Raw genomic sequence first — 25,702 nt, 5'->3', positions numbered from 1 at the left:
GGCCCTAGGCGACTCGCCCGGCCCCGGAGGGGGAACAAGGGCCCTATGTGCACGTTCAATGACAAAGACACTGGACAATCCAGTCGGGCACAGCTGGGTGCGGATCCAGGTCTCCAAGAAGCGCTCTGCGTTTCCCGCCTCCAAGCGTTCCGGCACGCCCAGGACCCTGATGTTACTCAGACGGGCCCTACCTTCCGCGTCCTCAGCTCTTCTCTCCAGTGCACGGGTAGTGGATGTCAGGTTCGCGACTGTCTTCTGCAAGGAAGGCACTTCAGTCTGTAAGTGGGCAATGTTGCCCTCCGCATCTGTAACCTTGTCCGCTACTTTACGGAGATCCGTCCGGAGTAGATTAACATCTATGGACACAGTCTTGATCTGCCTCTCCAAGGCAGAATGGGATCCCTGGATAGCCATCAGGATCTCTGCTCTGGAAGGCTCAGGCGGTCCGTCCCCCCTGCCGCGTAATCCTCTGTGATGGCAGACGCGGAGTAGTGTACTGAACTATGGTGTTGGGTTGGGAGGATTTCGTGGATCTGTCCTTGCGTGCCGCCATCTAGAGGGGTGGAACGTGTGCCCCCACAGGCCGGCCCAAAGAGTTTCGGCCAGGCCCCACTGGCCAGGCGTAGAGCCCAGCGGCAGTCCTGAGAAGGGATGACCAGACGAGATGACAGGATCGTAGGCGGCTCCAGGTGCCACAACCAGAGCAGTGACCAACCCAGGCAGGAGAGCAGCCGGGGCGAGCGAAGGCAGTCTCCGCGCAGTCTCCCCCACTAGGGCGGGAATCCAGCACCCCCACAGCAGTGCAGAAATGGGCAAGCAGCAATGCACTACGCACTCACCGGACCAGGCGGCCGGACAGCCGACAATTCAGTCAAGAGAGGCAAGCAGTTGCCCCCGCCGGCCAGTGCATCCGGAGCGGGTACCCTCACCATCAGAAAGGCAGCAGAAGAATGTGTGGGTCCTCAGAGGTGCTCCGACAGGAGAGCGCAGAAGCACAGTTGAACGTGGGCCAGAGGTATCGCAGGTAACTTGCCACCGCAGCCTATGTGTGAAGGCGCCCCGACAGCCAGGCAAGATGGCGTGCAGGAGGGGGAGGGGCGTCAAACCACCCGCGACCCCCGAGTCACAGCTCCTCAGGCCTCCGCAGGTCTCACCGCCACCGCGGGCCCGTGGAATAGTGGCCGCCACAGTCTATTGTCCAGGGTAGGGCGGAGGCCACAGGTTCCACACCCCTCAACAGCGAGGATCAGCCCACCAGGGCCACATGGACACCTCAGCGCAAAGCGGCCCCGAGGGCCAACAGCATCAGCAAGGGCAGAAGCAAGGGTGGGTCTCCGCACCGCCTCGGCTCCCCGCCAGTCCTCCAAGGCCCCAGGAGTCAGGAAAGCTTTCACCCAGAGCAGCGCCGTCCCATCGACAGCTCCAGCGCAGTAAGGGACCGTAGGAGGAGGGGCGGGCACCGCAACTCTCCACACGGGCCGGCTGGACCCAGGTCAGCCTCCAGCCACTCAGCCTCGGCCGGCAGCCACTGTCCCAGGCCCGCAGGGGAAGCAATTGGCCCCGGACCAGGGAAACACTTCTTCCGTACGGGGCTCCCGCACTGCCTCACTCCCTCGAAGGCCCGGACCGCGGCCTTGCGTAGGTCAGCCCGGGGCCCTCAGCCCACACCGCCCCGGCTCTCCGGGCCCCAGGCAAGTCGTCTGCCACTCCGCCTCAGCCGCCAGCCACCGGCCAGGGTCCTCGAAGGACGAACTCGGCCGCAATGTAGAGAATCACCGCTCCTGGACGGGCCGCCCGCTCCACCACACTCCCGTGCAGGCCCAGACCGCGGTCTTGCGTAGTACAGGCTGGAGCTCCCAGCCCGCCGCCCAGATCTCCGGCGGCAATTGCAGGAATCGCTGGGTCGTTTCAGCAATGAGGGGGCCCTAAACGAGTCAGGGGAGCATCCAGTGCATCCACACCCACTCGGAGAGCCCTGCAAGGATCTGGTCGACAGGATAATCGGGTCCTCGGGACGGAGCTGGTGAAGCTCACGTCCTGTCGGCCATGCTGCTTGGCCACGCCCCCTCGTACAGTCAACTCAGTCTTTGAACAGAGGGAGGGCCTTGAGAAATGTTTTGTCGCCATAGCATCCAGAGAAGACTTTGATCACACAAGTCAGAATGAAGCCCATGGCTTTATTAGAACACTACAAGACAAAGAGTTTCAGTTCTTACTGTTTTTATTTCATGACATAATGTTTCATGTTGATGTGTTATACGATCAGTTGCAAAGAAAAGACATAGATACTGTCTCTGTGAAAGCCAATACATCTACATGTGTACAAAAGATTATGAAAGTGAGAGATGGGGTTGACGATTTAGAGAGCAAACTGCCGGAGCATTCTATTTTTGCAAACCGCAGACAAAACATCACCTCTCTGGTTCGAAATGGAAAGGAGATATGTGACATTGTAATTGTGCAGGCACAACAACGTTTTTCATTCACAAAACATTTGGTGAGTGCCACTTTATTGCAAAGTAAAGAGTTTGCACAATATGAAGAATCCTTCCCTGAGCGTGCTCTGAATCAGGCTGTGGAAGCATATCCTATGCTCAAAAAAGAGCAGCTGGAGGGCGTGGCCAAGATGGCGTCGGAGTAGGACGCTTCCTCGAGCCTCTCCGACGCCGACCTGCAAAGCAGCTTATAGCGAGGTCCCAAGGCGTGCTGACTGGTGCCATTCGGTCCGTGGGGGCTGCCGATGCCTGGAGGCGTGCTCCGGTGCCCTCAGCTGGGAGAATTGGAGCCTCCGGTGGCCGGTGGAGAGGGGCCGAGCTGCGGCCTGTGAGGCAGCGGCCTTGCGTGCTCAGGAGGCCGGCAAGGGGCTGAGCGGATCCGGACCCTGGCGGAGACACCGGGCGCTGGTGTCCCCGCGTCGTGCTGGAGGAGCGGAGAGCTAAACTCGCCGGCGGTGTTGCGGACGACGGAGGCAGCTTAGCGGAGGACTCGGCTGTATATACGGGAGGCTGGGAGCCGCCGGTGATCAGCGGAGAGGAGCCGAGCTGGGACCCGTGTGGCGGCGGCTTTCTGGGTCCCGGGGCCGGCCCGAGCAAAGCAGCGACTGACCAGCGGGGGAGAGTACGGATAGCCCCTGTCATCTCAGGAGGAGCAGATCGGCATGCCTGGCCTACGGAGGAGCTGGGGGCGAGGCGGAGCAGTGACAGGGCCGACATATCTGCTGTGGGAGCTGGTGCCACGACGGTGCCTACGTGAGCCGGGCCTGGGGGGGGCTTGCGGCTGACAGACCCTGCGAGTGGCTTTGCACGCACCCGTGGAGAGCAGGGTGGACCGGAACGGCTGGCAGACAGGCCATAACGGTGGCAGTGCTTTGGGTGCCATTGCGGGGCGTTGGCTCTGCCGGTCTGTCCTGTGGAGGGTTCTGGCCTCGGATCTGAGGTGGGCCTAACCGGCTGTGCCCAGGTGACCTCATCAGCGTGGTCGCCCCCTTGGCCTGTGCTTTGGCGTTCAAAGTAGCGGAGGGACTGCAGCTGGAGTGCACGGACACCAGGTTAAGGAGAGCCGAGGCTACCGCCCGCCCGAGTGGTGGACCCCTCTTGCGACTACGCACGTGGCGCCATTTTTGAGGGGCCTTGCATAGCGGCCTTTGGCGGCCCGGACCTAATTGTCCCTGGACTCGGCTTCTGGCGGGGGCACTTGCTGTGGAGGGGTCGCGCACGCTCTGTACCTGGGCGCCGACTTCGGGGTGAGAGCCTTACCGCCCGATATCTGCCCCTTGGATTGGAAAGAACCCCGGCACTCGCGGCACTGACGAGTTGTGGGTCGCCCCTGGGGAGGAGGAGGCCGCATTGCTGACGGGACGTACCGGAGAGGGGAGTCGCCGGCCTGAGAACTATCCCCCGGCTGCGGCTACTCGAGCCTTGTGATAGGAGAGCTGCGGCCACTCACGGCCATGTCCAACTCACAACGCAGGGGGGGGGGGAAACGCTGAAGGATGGGACCTCTAAGTCGTCGCAGCAGCCGGCGTCGCCGGGGGCCAGCGGTTCCTCAAAACACTCAGACGATGAAGCGCCTGCGACTAAAGCGTTCATGACGGAGCTCTTCGCCTCTATTAAGGATGACATTTCCGAACTCCGTACGCAGTTGGCCTCGGACCTCCGGGAGGTACGGAGGGACGTGGATGGGATTGGTGAGAGGGTGGCGACGCTAGAGGACCACGACCTCAGCATGGCGAATGATGTACACCAGCTCCAACAGGACATCCTACGCCTCACGGAGCAGAATTTGGATCTGCAGACCCACGCAGAGGACTTGGAGAACCGCTCCAGGAGAAATAACATTCGTATCAAGGCGGTGCCGTGGGACGGTGAGGCAGGGGACCTGCGTGGGTATGTTCAGGCCTTATTTATCCAAATCCTGGAGGAGGAAGAGGTGCGTGACATTCAGATGGACAGAGTGCATAGAGTGGGGCTGCCCAGAAGGGGCGGGGGCCCGCCACCAGATATCCTCGTCTGTGTGCATGACTTTCAGGTAAAGGAAAGGATTTTGAGGAAAGCTAGGACCATCACCTCGTTGCAATTTAGAGGCCACCGCCCGCAGCTCTACCAGGACCTGGCGGCGACGACCTTGCAGAAGCGGAGGGACTTCCGGCCTGTGACCGCCTTCCTCCGTGAGCGCGGGGTCTCCTACTCATGGGGCCATCCCTTCTGGATTATATTTCGCTGGGAGAATAGGCTGAGGCAGATCAATTCCCTGCAGGTGGCGAAGGATCTTCTGGGCATCGAGGACACGGAACCTTCTCAGGAGGCACGCGGCTCACCATTTCGGAGGCGGCGTCGCTCTTCTTCCTGGCACAGAATAGGCCCATCCCCGGAGCGGCGACGACCAGATCCTACGACTAGTGAGCAGGAGAGAGGGGCCGCAGTGGCATCGGTGGCCTCCGCCACCATGACGGATTCCCAGACGAGTTCTGGAGCAGCGTGACCCCGGCTTCATTGTATGGCGTCGGAGGGGCTCTTGGCCTGAGGTCCCCGGGGTATGATGGTACTTTTGGAGAAGACACCCCGGACCTTGGCCCTGGGGGTCACCAGGTTGACACCCCTGCCCCGACTCCAGACCAGTAGGGGACTTCCGAACCGCGACCTGCTGGAACTGATGACTACGAGGTTCAGGTTCAGTGCCTTGAGTTGCATTTTGTTGTTCTTTGTTCTTCGGGGGGTGGGGGGTAACGTTGGGGGGGTTGGACCATGGGGAGGGGAAGGGGGGCAAGTGGTGGCGGCTGTTGGCGGTGTGTATTGGGTGCTGCGTGTGGGGGCGAGTGTGCGTGTTGTGACTCCTTCCTGATCTTCGGCTTTTGGGAGTCGTACTGGGCTTGCATTTTGCTGTGGAGGGCAGGCTGGTGGTGGGGAGAGGGGTGCGCAGGGTGGTTGAGGACGGACAAGGGGTTGGTAGAGGGGTGGAGAGGTATGCAGGACTCTTCCTCGGCTGTATGTGACATGGAGCAGGGGCGATCCTTGATTTGTTATGACTATTAGTATAGGCACCTGGAATGTGAAGGGACTCAACTCCCCGCAGAAGCGGCAGAAGGTGTGGAAGTACCTAGCTGACCACCACCTGGATGTGGTTGGTCTTCAAGAAACTCACTTGGCCAGGAAGGATGAGCTTAGGCTCCGCCATCGGCACTTTCCGCTTATGTACAGGGCATCCGCATCCACCAAGCACAGGGGGGTGGCTCTACTGTTTCGGGTGTCCTTCCACTTCCAACCAGGGGGGGTGAGCGGGGATAAGGAGGGGAGGTGGCTGATGGTGAAGGGGTTGCTGTATGGACGTATGTGCACATTTGTGGTGGTGTATGTGCCTAATGCTTCGCAGAATGGCTTTTTGCAGACTCTGTTGGATAAAGTGGGGGAGTTCGTGGAAGGTCAGCTGTTCCTGTTGGGAGACTTCAATATGGTGTGGGATAAAGTCCTGGATAGCTCGTGCACACAGAGGTCCGGGGCGGGGGTCTTTTCCGCGGAGACGCAGCGGCGGGTGGGGGACCTGGGGTTGGTTGATAGTTGGCGTTTCCTTTACCCCCAGTCTAGGGACTACACCTATTTCTCCCATGTACATTTGTCTTATTCTCGAATTGATCATATCTTCATAAGCCAAGCATTAAGGGGGGACGTCCAGGTGTCTAGCATCTTCCCACTCTCAGTGTCGGACCACAGCTTGGTTGTGCTCGGGTTGCAATGGTCAATGGGGGGGACGGATGGAAGAAATGGTATTTCCCAGAGGCATTGACTCGGGATGTTGTTGCATGTAAGGAGCTGAGAGGGGCCATTCGGGAGTTCTTGGAACTTAACCCGCCTTCGGACACCTCGGTGTATACCACTTGGGATGCCTGCAAGGCCTCACTGCGGGGCACCTGCCTTAGCCTCAATGCTAATCTTAATAGACAAAGGAGGAAGGAGCGTGAGGCTCTTTAATCTGAATTGGCGGTGCTGGAACAGGCACATAAAGCCAATCCGTCTCGGGTGACCCTGCGGCCGTTGACTGCGGTCCGGGGGAAGCTCCGGGCTCATTATAATAACAGGGCGGAATTTACGCTCCTGCGGCTGCGGAGAACTTCCTACTCGGTGAGGAACAAGGTGGGGAAGCACCTGGTGAGACAGCTTCGGGACAAGCGGGAGCGGGAATATGTAGGAGGGATTAAGGATGAGGCAGGACCGGAACAACACAGGGACGGAGACAAAGCTGCTATCTTTAGCCGTTTTTATGCGGCTCTATATGGAGGGGAGGACTTGGATCGAGCTGCTCAATCCGCCTTCCTGGCTAGCCTCCCTATACCCCAAGTTTCCAGGGAGTGGAATGAGCTCCTCTCGGCCCCTATTTCGGGGGAAGAAGTGATGGACGCTATAAAAGCTCTTAAGCTCCACAAGGCCCCTGGCCCTGACGGGTACACGGCCTCGTTTTACAAGACGTTCGCGGGAGAACTATGCGAATTGTTAGTTACCCTCTTCAACTCCATGGCTACGTAGGGGCGGACCTCGGGATCGATGGCTGAGGCTTTGGTCACCATTCTCCCCAAATCGGGGAAAGACCCCACCCAATGCACCTCCTACCGTCCGATAGCGCTCCTTAACCTGGACGCCAAACTGTACTCCTCGATTCTTGCGAAACGGCTCCAGGATCTGATGCCGGCCATTATCCACCCAGACCAGTCTGGGTTTATCAAGGGGTGACAAACCCATGACAACCTGCGACGAGTGGCACATTTGATCGAAAAGGCCGACCGATTTCGCTTACCTGCCGTATTGGTGGGTCTGGACGCGGAGAAGGCATTCGACCGTGTGGACTGGGGGTTTTTTAATTTAACACTGGAAGCCTTTGGGTTCTCCCCCCACTTCGTGCGAATGATTCAGGCTAATTATGACCGGCCTGTATCTAGGGTGTTGGTTAACGGACATCGATCTGCTTGCTTCCCCCATTCCCGCGGTACGCGGCAGGGGTGCCCACTGTCCCCGCTCCTCTTCGCGCTCAGCATAGAGCCTTTGGCGCTTGCGATTAGGGAAAGGGAGCATTTTCCCGTCGACCTCTGACAGGTGCTGGAGGGGATGCGGCTTACTGGGGGACTTCCGCCATATATGGTGGGACTGTCCAACCATCAAGCCTTTCTGGTCAGAGATACTGGCTCACATTAAAGAGGTGGTTGGGTATCCAATCCCGGAGTCCATGGACTATGTCCTGCTGGGACTTCGTGACCCGATGTTGGTGCATCAGACTAGAGCCGACAAACGGATTGTTTGGCTCTGCTTGGGTGCGGCTAAACTGACACTGGCGGCGGCGTGGAAGAAGCCGACGGCGCCAGCAACCTCACTGTGGCATGCGCGGTTGTGGCGATTACTGAGTTTGGAGAGGGTGTCCGATATATTTCTGGGCAACTTTAAGAATTTCATGTTTACCTGGGGCCCCTTAGTCAGGTTTCTTTCCCGGGGTCTTCCATCGGCAGTATGCCCGTCAGCACTGCAAGCTCTACACCTGTTTCAGATTTGATTGGAGGGACGTACGCTCCCAGGTATGAATGTGTAATGGGTCACCACCACGGGAGAGGGGGGGTTAAGGGGGGGGGTTGGGTTGGGGACTGTTGATTTTCTTTGTTTACGCGACTCCCGGCAATTGGTAACGGACTATAGAGGACCCGGCGCCGAGGCGTACCTGGAAGGTGGCTTGGCCTATCGATTACTGCATCTGATGGAGTTCTGATGTATGCCACTGTTACGATCGGACACTGGCTTTGCAGTACATGTGCAGCTTATCCTTCTCGCATTTCCTGTGGTCTGTTGAGTGGACATTCCCGGAGTCCCCCCTGTGGGAATTAATGATTTAGTCGCTATGTTTGATTGCTTTTTTTCTTTGTTCTTGAAATCAATAAAAATTACTTTGACAAAAAAAAAGAGCAGCTGAGAACTGAGTTAACTGTACTCTATGGAATGCCTATGTACCGGAAGGCCACAAGCGCCTTGACTTTGCTGAGTTTAATTCATAAACTGCATATGGAAAACTCACTTACAGAGACAGTGACTGTACTAAAAATTGTGATTACGACTCCAATGACAACAGTAGAAGCTGAACGATGTTATTCAGCCTTAAAGCGCATAAAGACATTCCTCAGGAACACCATGCTAGAGGAAAGACTAAATGCTTTGGCGATGCTATCTGTAGAGAGCAAGCTAGTCCAAAAGATACCGGACTTCAACATGAAACTAATTGACAAGTTTGCTACACTGAAAGACAGACGTGCTGATTTCATTTACAAAAAGTGAATGCTGCTACTTGTTTGTTGAATACAAAAAATTCTGATTGAGGTAAGAAATGCATTGTTATCTCTGTTTTTAAAAGTTTTGTAGTGTTTGTTCTATTTGGAGACTACACAGATTTGCTCACCTTTGTTCACTGGCCGGACCTGTCTCCCGCAGGGTGAACGATTCATTGCTTGTGTTGCCTATCAAACCTTTCCCCTTGGCAAATTGCGAAAACCTTTATACCATTTATGTTTGGGGTACTTGCGTGGACCTATGTGAAGTGTGTGTACAAAGCTCAGCTCAACCAGAATCACGGTAACAGCGCGTTGCGCTGCCTCTTTTATAACAAGTATATTGTAAGACTTTCATGTGACCTTTACGACCACTCTCTCCTGGCAGATTATTCTTTGAACGCATAACCTACAGAAGAATACGCACTCCTCTTACTCCTCTCTGGGAATAGAGTGGTGAGCCATACATACCTTATCATTGTATATACTGATATTGTGTTGGACCATAGTGCTCATAATCTTATCCTTCTGTTGCACAGGGGTACAACCTATGTTAACCATTTGTCTACTAGAACCAAGACTGAAAGCTGTGTAGGTTGTATATACAAGTGTGTGCTGGTTCATACTCTCTCTGGTATAGATAAGAATAGAGTGTAACATCTTCCTTTACAGCCTGCCAGTGCCTATTCTTCAAGAATTCACAAAGAGGTTCCCAGGCTCAAGACCTGTTTTTCTTCCCCCGCCTTTCCTTGTTTTGTTTCCCTGTTTTCCCCTTAGCGTGCCATTCGTTACTCTAGAGTCTAATAGAGTCGGAAGGCCGTAGGGGAAGACTGTGGACTTTTCTTCAAGTTCCTGACGCTCCTGCGGAACGAGCCTGGCAACCATTACACTGCTGTGCAACTTCTTCTACTCTTAGAGCTGAGATTTCCATGAAAGTCTTATAGTCTGAATTCAGCACCTGAGCATAATAGGACGGAATGTATGAAGCTCTGTGGTTATACTGAATAAGCAGCTACCTATGTTATGCCATCTATTAATGTAATAACTGCACTTTCACAACTGCTTTATTAACCTTCCTGCTTTCTCAAATTTGCTTGAAAATGCAAGATTTTTCTTCTTTTTTTCCAACATTTTTGAGGGGGGGTAACCCCCCCCCAAGCCCCCCTTTTCGGGTTCGGGGACGCTCGCTGCGCTCGCTCGCTACAGTCCTTTATGCAAATCACTTTGTGTTCCACCACTTTAAAATCTCACCCACCGCCCCTGGTAATGTGTTCTTGTGACAGTGTATTACTACATTTGATTTACGTTGGGTTTGCTTCCTACTTCCTCACAACTCTCTCTATATTCTTTATATGTCGCTTTATATATTTTGAAGTCTACTTTGGACCTTATACTTCTATGGTTGCACTGCATAGTAATTGCACTAATGTGGACTTTATTTTTCTGAATTGTATGTGGAGAATAGGGTAACTACTTATGTGGTGACGCTTAGTGCTTGAACATGCACTTCCCTACATCTCTCTTCGATATAGTGTATGTTTTGCCCTGTGCCCTACACGTAATTAGTGGGGAGGATGAGGGCTGAAAATACCAATAGATACTAGACTCGCTGATGGAGCCGGCGGGTGAGTTACACACCATTGGTTAAATTTCCACTGATATGTGTAACATTCGTGATAATGCACGTACTACTTTATATTAATTAATACAATTTGATGTTAGTATTACCTTGAATATATCGAGTCGCTGGTATGTTTTGACATGACTTGAACAATTCGCAATATCGAAGTGGTTTGACCATCTTAAGATGGCCCCCATGACAATAGTGTATTAGTACTTATACGATGTGGATGATGGAACTCATTTTGGAGAGTATAAAACATGGAAAAGAGGGATAGGGCGAATGTGACTATGTCTGTGTATATCGGAATAGTTGGCACTTAAAAATACGAAGTATATGTGTCCTTTTACCACTCTAATATGGCGCTGGGAATTACAGTGCATAAATAGCCACTACAAGATGGCGCTTACGCAACACGCTGGCTCTTTTTTGGATGATATATCCTTTTGTCATAAGGGGGTGAGTACACGATGTGTTAGGGACATTATGATTTGTTTTTTTTGCGGCCGCCCTTACTTTGGTTTTCGATTATAGATCACGGACCTGTGAGACTCAATTATTACGTGGGAGCTACCTGAACAGGGAAGTTGGATTTAGACGCTACGATAGTAGCGTTCATAACGGTGACGTGAGGAAACGAATTGCGAGTACGGTGGTGTGCAGGGTGTGTGCTCTTGGACTCTGTTTAATATGGGATAGTATGTGATATTGGATTACCCTCATATTTCACTTTATAGAGTAATGAGATGCTACTATTTGGATTGTGTTTTCAGATATCTCAATGAGGATAAATAAGTGTGACTCGTTGTTGCAATGTGGGGTAACATTGAGAGTGATTAATTGATAAGGTTAGTGTACTGTTTTTCTTTGGCATTAATGGGTTTCTAGTGGTGCAACCATGTTCTTGTACAACTTGGGTGCTAGTTATGAGATTACTTGGCTCTTTCCTTTCTATGCTAGACACACTGGTTGTCTTGGTGATTTGGTACTTTTTTAGTTCTTCTCTTTTGAACCAAACTTTTGACTTATACTAGGTGTACTTATCTATTTTATTTCTTTGATTTTGGGTTGCAGCCCTGAAAAAGTCTGATGCCTTGAACAGGCAAGACGAAACACGTGTTGGCTGCATACATTGTTTGTGGAATTGAGACCTGTGAATGGTCTGTGACTAACATATGTAAATAAACTTTGGATACAGTACCTACAGAACCACTGAATGAAGAGACATGTTTTGTATTTACAATTGTATTATTGACTTTGAGTGCTCGGAAGGACAATTTTCTTTTTGCTTTTTATACTCCACGTTTGGGGTGCAGCGGAGGTTGTGGTAACCGACCCTGAATCTTCCTGGAGCACCGTTTATGGACATTGCGAATCGACTACACTACCCTGACTTGCATGAGCGCCTGTTTATAGTACTTGTTACCAATTCATATTAAAACAACGGGAGTACCTGCAGGCATTACCTCTGCCCCAGGTTTCTGCGGAGTGGAATGAGGAACTCTCTGCCCCTATCACTAGAGAGGAGGTTGTCTCTGCTATTAAAGCTTTAAAACCCCATAAAGCCCCCGGGACAGATGGCTATACAGCTATATTCTATAAGACATTCTCCTCAGACCTTAATCCACAATTAGTATGATTATTTAATCGAATGGCTGAAGAAGGCGAGACTTCCAGTACTATGGCGGAAGCCATGATTTCGGTCATACCCAAACCTGGGAAGGACCTTAGCCGCTGTGCCTCTTACAGGCCCGTTGCCCTACTTAATCTCGATGTGAAGCTATACTCCTCAATAATAGCGAAACGGTTTAACGATCTGATGCCGGCTCTCATCCATCCTGATCAGTCTGGATTCATTAAGGGACGCCAGACTCATGACAATACTCGGCGTATTGTGTATCTGATAGAGAAGGCCAATGAGTTTCCCGGCTGTACTGGTGGGGCTCGATGCCAAAAAGGCATTTGACAGGGTGGATTGTGTCTTTTTATTCCAAACTTTGACAGCATTCGGCTTTTCTTCTAAATTTTTAACCATGATTCGTGCTAACTATTTATCTCCCCGGTCCAGAGTCGCAGTGAATGGGTGCCAATCCTCTTTTTTTAATCACTCTAGGGGCACTAGGCAGGGTTGCCCCCTATCGCCCTTGCTTTTTGCCCTCATACTTAACCTCACTCTCCCTCAATTGGAAGTGCTTAGACTTCAGTCACTCACACCTCTGCCATGGGCTGGCGCCTCCATTCAGTATCTGGGGATACATCTGACGCCAACAGTGGGGAAATTATACTCAGCCAACTTCCCCCCATGCTGACCCGGATTCAGGCTGACCTCGTACGATGGAAGCCTCTGTTTTTATCATGCTGTGAAGATGTCACTTCTCCCTAAGCTACTGTACCTGTTCCAGGCCATTCCCATTGAACTCGACGGGGACTTCTTTAGGCGAATAAAGACCATAATTCTTCGTTTTATCTGGCAAGGGGGGCGGGCATGCTTTTCCTTTTCTATTCTGCGCCTACCTCGCAAGGAGGGGGGGGGGGTCTCCCGGACCTTCACCTATATTATAAAGCAGCACAAATACAGGTGTTGGTAGAGTGGACGCAATTAGAATCGGGAAAACATTGGCTACATATGGATCATAGGGAAGCAGGGAGGACCATCTGGGATTTAGTCTGGAGACCCAAATGTGACAGACCTAGGAATGTGTATATCAGTACCCCCACTCGCACCACTTTAAGAGTTTGGGACTCGGTATCAAGGGATGATAGATGAGCAACTTTTCCCTCCCCATTTACACCACTTCACTTTAATCCTGATTTTCCCCCAGCACTACAGGAGGGCCCATTTGCAGTGTGGAGAGAAGGAGGCTGCCTTGCCCTAACACAACTTTTCCATAATTTCGATCCACTCTCTTTCGATAATTGTAAGCGAGACTATGGGGTAGGGGATTCAGAGAGATACCACCATGCACAATTGCTCCATTGGGCACTCACTCCTCAGGTACGGGAGGCGGCTACACGCCCCCTCATGAAATTTGAGGCCTTTCTCACTAGGACCTCTTCGTTGAAGGGAGTAATCTCATTCATATATGATTTCCTTCTATCCACGGCACTCACACCCCGGCCAAGGTACATGTCCATGTGGGAGGGGATTCTTCAGTGAGATATCACTGATGAGGAGTGGTCGCATTTTTGGTCGGATATTTCAAGATTTAACCACTCCTTGGAACTTAGAGAGGCCCACATGAAGACTATGATGGACTGGTACCTACACATGTCCAAGCTTCGACTGATTTTTCCCGGCGCCTCCGATAGGTGTTGGAGGGGTTGTGGGCTCTTAGGGACTTTCAGCATTTTGGTGGGACTGCCCTCTAATCCGCCCCGTCTGGGAAGAGATTTTAGCTCACATTAAAGAGATGCTGGGTTATCATATCCCCACATCTATGGCTAATATCCTTTTGGGCCTACAAGATCCAGCCTTGGAACATCAGACTAAAGCAGATAAAAAGATCATGTGGCTCAGTATTGGAGCGGCCAAGATTACCAAGTCACAAAACGTTCTGGGAGTGGACAGTAATCGAATCTGTACTTGTCTTGATAATTCTTCTATTGTGTTTTTGTCTGATGACTATTCGTGAGACAAAGCGTAAAGAACAAGATATATTTTTATTTTTTTAATATATATCTAGAATAAATCGACTATGCTAGGCCAGATAGATTGAATACGCAACAAGCAGCATATTAGCCCCTCAAATGTCGTGGGAGCACTACAAGTAGATGTATCTACTGAATGTGTATGCGAGTTGACCGATCCAATACCCGAAGTTGTCATTTGCAATAAAAATCCAGCACGATGGATCCACTGCTAGTGTATACTACATCGAGAGAGAGTATGTCTTATTGGTTATGTGTAAAGATTCATACCACACCCATAGAAACATAGCGTAGGGCCAATTTGTGTCATAAAAAATTAGTATAACGAGAGAGAAAACGCCTGTTGGTTGTGTGTAGAAATTCATACCACAACCATTGAAACTTAGCAAGGGGCCAATATGTGACGTAAAAAAGTAATATATTACATGTTTCCATATAGATTATGTATATTGAATAAGTAAATAAGGATCACCCATGAAAGTGTGGTTAGTTGGACAGCAGTCTTTCTATATGAAATGCAAGAAACTTTGCCTTACCAGTGGTAAGGTTACTGGTTACTTCAGATGCGGTACATACAGCATTTGTTGTTTTGGAATGCATAAAATCAATAGATTCCAATATAACACAGAGAGAGCCTATACCATAAGGAGCTTTATAAACTGCAATGCCAAATTTGTGGTGTACTGCATCAAATGCATATATGGGAAAATCTTTAACGGGAACACAATAAGATCCTTGAAAGAGAGGATTCAGGAACACATCCGTGCCATCAAACAAAATAACATTCAATATTCTTTAGCAGTTCACTTTAACACCACACATAAATCAAGTGAAGTATTGAAATTAGGTTTTCATGGTATTGATGCAAATGATTCTGGATTGAGGGACGGCGATTGGAGGTCTCGACTTCGAAAACTGGAAAGTACTTGGATCATTAAATTGAGGGCGGTGGAATGTGGGTTGAACATTGATAAGGAGATGTGTGAATTTCTGTAATCTGAAACAAAAAAAATGCAATGTGCACAGTGACAGACATGAATGTTTCTTCTAGATCTGTGCACATTTTCAACAGTGCTGGACTTTGATGTACTTGTATTTCATATAGAAAGACACATGTCCAACTAACCACACTTTCAACTTTCAAAGGTGATCCTTATTTACTTATTCAATATACATAATCTATATGGAAACATGTGATATATTACTTTTTTATGTCACATATTGGCCCCTTGCTAGGTCTCTATGGTTGTGGTATGAATTTCTACACACAACCAACAGACATTTTCTCTCTCGTTATACTACATTTTTATGACACATATTGGCCCTACGCTAAGTTTCTATGGTTGTGGTATGAATATCTACACATAACCAATCAGACGTACTCTCTCTCGATGTAGTATACACTAGCTGTGGATTCATCGTGCAGGATTTTTATTGCAAATGACAAATTTGGGTATTAGATCGGTCAAGTCGCATACACATCCAGTAGATACATCAACTTGTAGTGCTCCCCACGACATTTGAGGGGCTAATATGCTGCTTGTCGCGTATCAATCTATCTGGCCTAGCATAGTCGATTTATTCTAGATATATATTAAAAAAATAAAAACATATCCTATTCTTTACTCTTTGTCTCACGAATAGTCATCAGACAAAAACACAAGAGAACGATTATCAAGACAAGAACAGATCCGATTACTGTACACTCCCAGAACGTTTTGTGACTTGTACTCAATAAATTAGCAAATCCTGTTACTTTATGAAAAAAAAAATTCCTTTCAGAAATGGTGCTGAACTCCGTTATTTTAACAGGTCTGTAGCCTGTGCAGGAAGTCCTACTTTGATTCCCGCACCGACAAAGTGAAGTAGCGATAATGCGTTTGTCATACCACATATGTTGTTTTAAATCACATGCCATGGACATAACATAATTACCAATGACCATATTGTTCTTAAAATTATTTTTTTAAACTTAATTAATATTTTTTAGATGATTATCATATAAATTGATTTAGCATGACACATATGCTGACATTATTTAGAATAACAAACGATCCACAATATAGCGAGTGTGAACTGAATTAGCACTTGCTCTAGTGTATTTTAAAACAAATATAGATTGTGTAGTTCCCAATACGAACTTAGTCGGCTATTAGCCACTATGCCTTACTTGGACCGTAAGAGTCAAAAACATGGCGCCCATCCTCAGCAAATGCTTTGCTGCCATTCAGGACTACAGACACTTGCGATAAGACACAGGTAATTGCAATTCGGTTTTAAGCGCTTTTAAACTGTTGTCGAATGAAAAATTTCCTAGCTAACGTAACGGAAAGTTTCAATTCTATTAAGGACAAGGAGGCGAGGATTATGCAGTCCTTTCTTCTCTTTATTTCGACAGCACATTCAAAGTAGAAACCAAAACAAAACTTCAAACTACATCTCCCATGAACACATGGGGCACAGTGTCCATAGTAACAGCCGGCCAATGGAGATGGTGCTCGCTGTATAACCAGTGCTGACGTCCCTTCCGCTTCCTCTTCTTCTCTGTGAGGAAAACTCCCGGAGACGCTCCTTAATCCTTTTGATCTTGTCCTAAATCAATACAAAACAAACCGTTATCTCGTTCTTCTTCCTTTCCAGGAAGCATCAGGATACGGTGTACAACAATTCCTAGCAAAGAGCAGTGTTGAAAAACATTTTACCAAGAGAAAACTTTGTACTTGTACCAAATCATTCTACAAACTATGAATACCACACAGCAGCAGAAAAAACCCATAAGTAAACATAAGGTGGTACTTACTGGATGTACGTAGATCCGGGTGGGTGAGACCAGCAAGTCTCGGGTGGGATAATCCTCGCCTCCTTGTCCTTAATAGAATTGAAACTTTCCGTTACGTTAGCTAGGAAATTTTTCATTCTATGTCAGGACGGAGGCGAGGATTATGCATGTTTAAAGCTTATCCACCACCAGTTCTGCTGCGCCATAGATGGGCTTGAAGTAATATTTTTTGAACGTAGACTCCGAGGACCAATCCGCTGCCGCCATGATGTCCTCCAGCCGACCGCCCACCTGCACCACCTTAGAGGCCATTGCCCCTCTTGTGGAGTGGGCTCCAAATCTGGTCACGTCCACGCCCGCCTCGGTCATGATCCAACGGACCCACCTGGCGAATGGTTGGAGAGGAAACCAGTTTAAAAGGTTTCTGCAAGGCAATAAGGAGTTGTCGCTCTCCAAGAGGGCGATATTCCAACGTCATGTCCTCGTAAGTTTTGAGACATCGTACCACGCAGAGCTTGGGTTGGTCCGGAAAAAAGGGATACGCCACAGATCTGATATCGGTCTTGGTCCTTCTTGTCACCGTAAACGTGACCCCTTCCGGAGTAAACATTCGAGATGTGATATCCAGCGCCCTCACATCCGAAACACGGTTGCACGAGACCAGACACAAAAGGATCGCCAGTTTGGCTGACAGTTCTTTCCTAGAAAGATACTGATTATCCCCCCAGGAGGAGAGGAAATGCAGAACAATGTTAACGTCCCAGAGACCTTCATACCTGGGTTCCGGGGGCTTAGCAAGTCTAACACCTCTCATCAGTTTGCAGACCCAGGGATGTTCGCCCGCCGGTTTCCCATCGAAGTGGGCATGCCCCGCCGAAATTGCGGATCTGAAAGAGTTAATAGACCGGTAGGCCAAACCCGACCGATGCAATTCAGCCAAGAAATTTAGGATGTGGCTAACGTCCGCCCCCACGGGATCTGCGTGTCTTCCCAGACACCAACGACGCCACCGCTGCCAAGCCGAGCGGTACCTCTTGACAGTTCCTGGAGCCCAGGCTCCAAGGATGAGGTCCTCAGCGTCCGCCGAAAGGCATCCGTCCTGCCAACGTCCCCTGAAATCCTCCATGCCATGAGATGCAAGGTCTCTCGAATCACCAGGGGGTGAGGCTCCCCCTGAGGGTCCGAGAGCAACGAAGGGAACAAGGGTAGTCGAATCGGACAGTCCCATGAGAGTTCCAATAGAGAGGGAAACCACGCCTGGGCTCGCCAGAAGGGAGTCACCAGGACCATGGAAGCCCGTTGTCTCCGGACTTGAGCTGCCACACGTGGAATCATGAGAAAGGGGGGAAATGCATACGCCAGTTCCCGTGTCCAGTCCTGTAAGAAGGCATCGATCACCGAGGCCTCCGGGTCCAGCCTCCAGCTCACGAACCTCGGGAGCTGTCGATTGATTCGAGATGCGAACAGGTCTATCGAGCATGGACCCCACCTGGCCATCAACGCCTGGAAGATTGAACGTTCCAGTCGCCAGTCGCTGAAGTCCTGGAAGTTCCTGGAGTGCCAATCCGCAATCGAATTCTGAGTGCCCGGAAGGTATTCCGTTGACACCGATATCTGTCTCTCTAGGCAATAGTGCCAGAAGTCCTTCGCCAGATTTGCTAGCGCACGCGACCGAGGACCGCCCAGGCGATTGATATACTGCACTGCTGACACATTGTCCATGCGTAACAGAATACAGCACGAAACTCGATGTTGAGTCAGGGACCTCACTGCAAACGAGCCCGCTAGTAGCTCCAAGCAGTTGATGTGGAGTAGCAACTCCTCCTGCGTCCAACGACGCCCCATGGTAACGTCGCCACAGCGTGCGCCCCAACCCGACCTTCTGGCATCCGATTCGATGATCAGGTCCGGGCTGGATCCGAAAATCGCTCTCCCATTCCACGCACTCATGTGCTCGACCCACCACCGAATCTCCATCCTTGTCTCCTCGGTGAGAGAGATGAGTTCGGAGTACGTCAGCCCCTTCCTGAGGTGCTGTGCTTTCAGCCGCTGGAGGGCTCGGTAGTGCAGGGGACCCGGAAAGATCGCCTGGATCAATGAGGAGAGCAGTCCTACGATGCGGGCTAACTGCCGAAGGGATATTCTGTCCCTCTTCAGAACTTGGGAAAGCTCCTTGCGGATCTTGGACACCTTCTGTTGAGGAAGGCTGAGAGATGCCGTCTCCGAGTCTATCAGGAAACCTAGAAAAGTGATCCGTCTGGTCGGGAGGAATTCCGATTTCTGGGTGTTCAGCACAAAACCCAGGTCTTGCAAGAGAGCAATAGTCATGTTCAAGTTGGACCTGAGCCGGACCGGTGACTGATCCAACAGCAGTATATCGTCCAGATATATGATAAGTCGGACTCCCCGTTCGCGGAGGGTCTCCACCACCGGCCGAAGGAGTTTCGTAAAACACCAAGGGGCCGATGATAGGCCAAAAGGGAGAGCCTGAAACTCGAAGACCTCCCCGTCCCAAAGGAACTGAAGGAATCGTCGGTGTGGTGCAAAGATGGGAACCGTGAGATAAGCGTCCTTCAAATCCAGGCGCGCCATCCAGTCCCCTTGGAGGAGAATATCTCGTAAGAGATGAATCCCCTCCATTTTGAAGTGGCGGTAGACCAGCCACTCGTTGAATTCCCGCAAATTTATCACTGGGCGAAAACCCTTGTCCTTCTTCTGGACCAAGAAGATATTGCTTAGGAATCCTGCAGGATGAAGATGGGATTTGCAGATCGCCCCTTTCCTGAGGAGGTCCGCGACCTCGTCTGCGATCAGAAGTCTTTCCTCCTGTGAGAAAACTAGAGGGCGAGGGCGAAGCCTTTGGTGGGGAAGACCGTAGAACTCGATCTGAAAACCTTGAACTGTTTGTAAGACCCAAGGGTCCAATGTAATCTTGCGCCAGTTGCAAAGGTGTTTCTGAAGCCTCCCCCCCAGAACGTGTGGGGAAAAAAGGGTAACACTCACCGGATGGGCCTCCTGGGGCGTTGCCGCCCCCTCGGTAGCCTCTGCCGCGCCCCTTGCCTCTACTGGGGTAGAAGTTTCCTTGGCGACCGTCGTTCCAGCCGTTGTTTCGGCGCTGGTTCTTGTTATGGGGGCCTTGCTGGGCCTGATGACCGGAGGAGCGGCCCCGTCCTCGTCCGGCCCCGGCAAAAACCCGCCCCGGGAAAATCTTTTTGACCGTCGTCTGAGCTCTGTCCAGTGCCGAGAAAGTGGTGACAAATTTATTAAGTTCCTTAATGAAAGGTTCGCCAAAAAGCTTGCCTTGTGCAATGATCCCTGCTTCTGAGGTGGCCAAGTCTCCCAACTTGGGATCTATTTTGATGAGGAGGGATCGTCTACGCTTGTCGTAATTGGCCCGTTCGCATTAGCGATTAGCTGAAACCTACACGTTGTCCTCCTTAACTTGGCTATATACGATAACGCCATTTTGAATGTTGCAGCGGCCATCTTAGACCATGAGCGGCCTCGTGGCCGACGTGCCCTTTAGTCCTTTGTCCGTTCCGCTGACCACTCTTATCTGCCCAGCAACAGGCTATTTTTAGCACTGGTCAAACCACACATGCGCACTTCCCACTGACCCGTATACCTTCAGGAATGTGCATCAAACTGACCAGTGGGTTTGAAACCCTCCAATGGGTTGGCAGTATTCCAAAACATGACCATATATGTCTCGAAAATGTGTCTTAACTTGTGCCGCCTATCTTTTATTGCCCCAAAACTGTATATAATATGAGGTTGCACCGGTGTTCGGTGTGATACCTCTTGCATTGCCGAAGGGTGCTGTTTGAGTGTACCACCACCCCATGGGGTTTTAATAAACTTGTTCTTTGCATTTTACAGTTTCCGTGCCAACAGTTCTTGAGTGTGAGTGGGTTATCTCCGGAGCGTGTAGGCCTTGGGAACCCCTAAATACTTCAATTGGCGACCACGAAGGGACTCATCGGCGACTCGGATGCCCGAAGGAGAGGTCGTGACGAAGGCTTGGAAATCCGCCATGGGCGCGCGCTGCCACGAGTGACCCGAGTCTTGGCTGCCACGGTGTTTTTTCCTTTCCTTCCGATCTGACCTTCCAGGTGGCGCCGGTCTCCGACTGAGTCTTCGAAGTGTCTGCATCGTTGAGAAAGTGCCGTTTGGCTGATTTGGCTTACAAGACCTTGGCAGTTGGAATCTGGACAGTTGGGAATTTGGTAAGCTTTGTGTTCGGTAAGGTAGTCTTCGGACGCTTACTGAAGTTCTGCGATTTGTGTTCGGTAAGGTAGTCTTCGGACGCTTACTGAAAATCTGTGCTTTGTGATCGGTGAGGTAGTCTTCGGACGCTTGCCGAGTTCTAGGAACTTTGATTTGAGTTAGCTAACATTGTGAATTTGTGATTTTTGAACTTATATGTGTAGTGCACTTCACATAGGCAGGCATGTAGAGATGTTTCTCTAACTTTGTTTTTTTCCTTTGAGCGGCACGATCGTGTGGAGAACTGTAAGTGCCATTTTGTCCGGTGTCACGCTTTCGTGATACTTTTTGAACATGCCTGTTTTCAGCACACTCCGGGGAATGTGTTGTTTTGGAGAAGGTACCTCAATTAGGCTAGCGGAATCACAGCCGGCTCCCCCAGAGGGAACACCAAATAGGGACATGTATATCAAATTCGGCCTTCCACCTATTATGTACAGTAAATTATGGCATAAATACACTAAGGCCGATCCTGAATTGCAATGGCCTCTACACGGGTCGTACGATTTGAGTAAAATCCAATTTGTAGAGCAATGTATGTTTCAACGCAGGTCTAGACAAAACATGTTTGATTGCGTGCGAATGTGGGAGAAAGCGGCGCGTGAGCGAATGAAGCGTGAGGTTGCCTTGGCGGACAAAGAGCAGCGCAAGGCTGCTCGGGATAAGGCTTTACAGCTTGAGGAAAAGGAGGCTCAGGAGAAGAAAGAAAGGGAGGAACGGGAACGTAATTTGCAAACGACTGGTCAGTTTCCTATTCGCCGACCACTTTATCCTGTCCTTAATAATGAAATTGATGATTTTTCTTTGTTAGATCGGTCACCGCCTCCGTACGTTTCACCGACGGCTCCGGCTGCGGATTCCGAGGATGATGGACAGGATCGGTCGAGCCAGAAAGGGGTATCGGCTCTCAGGTTTACTGCGGAGAGGTCCGCTCATTTACGCAGTTGGGCTCGTAAAGTGAATAAGCATTGTGTTACTCAGGAGCAGTTGTTAACAGAGAAGAAAGGGTGGTCGGATCTTGAATTAATGTATTTTCTGTCCAGCCTGGCGGATGAAGTTGTAAACGCATATCGTGAACTTTCTGATACGTTAGAGCCTAAAGTTTTGTCGGTGTATCGTGAGAATTTAGCTAAAGGTGATTTTGATCTTACAGATGTTGACGACCTGTTCAAGCAATTGATCAAGCTGCGGGATGAGACAACCCAATTGCGACAGGAACGAAAACGGAGGCAAAAGGAGTCCGAGCCGGGAAATAACGGGGAGGCTAAGGAGTGTTCTCTTTGTGGTTCAGATAAGAATTCTGCGTTGCATGTTATGCCTATGCGTGAAGCCGCGCCTTTGTATGTTCCACCAAAAGGGGAAGGTACGGATGATGATAAATTGTCGAAGGACGCGAAAGGGTACTTTGTGTATAATTGGGTTTACACTCCATGGAATAGAGCAGATGTCATGGCATTGAAAAATTCTTTACCTGATCTCCGAAAAAATCCAGCGGCATTTTATGAGGGGGTGGAGGGGGCTATATCGTCTTGTGTGATGACTCTTGTAGATATAGATTTGTTTTTTGGGTTGATCTTACCACCTGATATGTGGCGGCAGATTCGTAAAAATAATGATGAGACAATATTGGGAGGGACATAGAAAGAAATAAATGCTGCAGATTTAGACAGGGAACCAGCATGCAAGCCTTGTCAGCTAATCCTAGAACTCCCGGCAGCTATTTTGTGTAAATTAAAAACGCTTGTTCCCGCCAAAAAGATTGATTGGACTATGTTAACATCGTGCAAGCAGAAACCCGATGAAACGGTCTCAGATTTCTTTACGCGCTTCGAGGAGGCCTTTCATGATTACAGTGGTCAATCTTTAACAGACGATACGGGTCGGCATTTGTTTGTAGATAAGTATGTAGCTAATCTCCTACCAGAGATTGCAAAGCGATTGAAGTCGAGTGAAAGTTCCTGGGCCACGGCGACCCCTGCGTCCTTGTTAACTATGGCTCAGTATTATGAGCGGCAGGAAGTGGAGGCTAAAGAAAGTGTAGAGAAAAAGACGAAGGAATTGAAAACGAAGGTGATGTTGGCGCAAGTCCGGGGAACACAGAGTAGAGGGAATGATAGAGGTAGACGAGGTGGAGGAAACGCGTCGTATGGTCGTACGGACATTGCGGAGGATCAGTGTGCTTATTGTAAGGAGTTTGGGCATTGGGCCGAAGATTGTCCGGTACTTCGTGAACAGCGTAGTCAGTGTGGTCGAGGCAGTGGAAGGTCAAGAGGAGGTTATACTGGAACGAGAGGTGGTGGAGGTGATCGTAGACAGGTTGAGGAGAGGGGCCGTGGCCAGGACGAACGAAATACGTTTGATAGACGGAATCAATATCAGATTTCGGAAGGAGAGAATGTGGAACATCAGGATTATGTGCATGCATAGGATTGCGTAGGATGGGGTAAGGAATCAGTTGAAGTGCCGGTAGATCAGCAAGGTCCATATGTAACAGCGGGTATTTTGGGTTCTACTGATCAATTTCTAGTCGACACAGGAGCTGCTCGAAGTGCTCTGTCGAAAAACTTGGTTCCGAGGGCTCCCCTGTCTGGCGAAATGATTACGTGTGTAGGGTTTGATGGCACACCCTCCCCCAGCCCATTGTCCAAGCCCCTTGCACTATGCATTGACAAATACTTTAGTTTTGGCCAATTTTTGTTATCACCCCATACCCCAGACAATATCCTGGGCATTGATTTGCTTAAATATTTTCGAGCAACAATACGCTGCGCTCCAGAGGGAGTGCGGGTTATTCTGAACGACAATTACCCTGACCCTGATGATTGCCCTGACCCTGATAGATTTGATGCCATTTTAGACATCCCCGCTTTGGCTTCCCTGCCGCACACGTTGTGGGCGACCTCAGATACGGATGTGGGAGAGATGCGCATTCCACCAATACGCATTACTGTTAAGGAGGGGGCCCCTCTGCCACGAGTGCCACAGTATAAGATTTCGAAAGAAGGTGAAATTGCACTGACACATATTGTTCAGGACTTGATTTCTGCAGGGGTGGTGGAGGAGGTCCCTTATAATGTTTGTAACAGCCCTATTCTACCGATTCTTAAGAGAGACTCAGATGGCAAAATCTACCGATTTATTATTGATTTGCGTGAGATAAATAAAATTGTCATTCCCCAATACCCGGTGGTGTCTGATATCACGACTTTGCTCACTTTGGTTCCACCGACGGCCACCACCTTTAGCGTTATTGACTTAAAGAATGCGTTCTTTTCCATCCCTGTGCACCCAGATAGCAGATATCTGTTTGGTTTTACGCTCAATAATACATCGTATAGATTTTGTCGTGTTCCCCAAGGATATACCGAAAGCCCTAGCATCTACAGCCAGACTTTGAAACGACAACTAGATTCCTTTAAATTGCAGTCTGGCGTTGCGCTCATCCAGTATGTGGATGACCTTTTGCTTGCCGCCGACTCCTATGCACAATGTGAACAGAGTACGCTTGCACTGCTTTCCTTTTTGGCACAAAACAATCACAAGGTTTCCAAGAAAAAGCTTCAATACTGTAGACCCCAGGTGACCTACCTCGGTCATCTGTTGTCTAAGGAGGGGCGGGCATTAACATCTGATCGAATTCAAGCAATTTTAGATACACCAGTCCCCCGCCCGCAGAGAGATGTGCGTGCCTTCATAGGGTTGACATCCTTTTGTAGACAATGGATCATGGGTTTTTCACATATCATAAAACCTTTGCTAGCATTACTGTCCAAAGCTACACCGATGCCTCTTGAGTGGACAGATGAATGCCAGAAAGCTTTTGAACAGTTGAGGCAGGCCCTTTGTTCCGCACCCGTGTTAGGGACACCAGACTACACAAAACTTTTCACATTGTACGTACACGAGAATGATGGGTGTGCATTGTCAGTGTTAGTGCAGTTACACGGGGATAAGCAGAGACCATGTGCATACTTCTCTGCCATTTTGGATCCTGTAGCACGAGGGCTGCCTGGGTGTTTTCGAGCAGTAGCGGCAACAGCAGTAGCCATACGACAGAGTGAGGGCATAGTGTTATCACACAAATTGTTGGTGCTAGTCCCCCATGCGGTAGATGCCCTGTTAAACCAAACAAAGACCCAATACCTCACGAGTGCACGACTTACAGGATACGAGCTGACACTCTTAGCGCCACACATAACATTGAAAAGATGCGCTACTTTGAACCCTGCCACCTTATTGCCCTATCCGGCCGAGGAGGGTCAGGAAGAAAAACATCACGACTGTGTTTTCCTGACTGAGGAACAGACAAAGGGTCGTGTTGACTTACAGGATGTGCCACTTCCTGATGTGGACGGGGAACTGTGGGTTGATGGATCGTGTTTAAGGCTGCCAGATGGTACGACTTCCGCAGCATATGCGATCACGACTCTTAAGACGGTGGTAGAAACAGCTAGAATACCACAAAAATCGGCTCAGGCAGCAGAGCTGATAGCTTTAACAAGAGCCTGCAAATTGAGTGCCGGATTATGTGTGAACATATACACGGACAGCCGGTATGCCTTTGGAGTGGCCCATGACTTCGGGCTTCTTTGGAGGG

This window comes from Lissotriton vulgaris, chromosome 2_1 (genome assembly GCF_964263255.1).
Source record: "Lissotriton vulgaris chromosome 2_1, aLisVul1.2, whole genome shotgun sequence".
Lineage (NCBI taxonomy): Eukaryota > Metazoa > Chordata > Amphibia > Caudata > Salamandridae > Lissotriton > Lissotriton vulgaris.
This window is presented reverse-complemented; position numbering follows the sequence as displayed.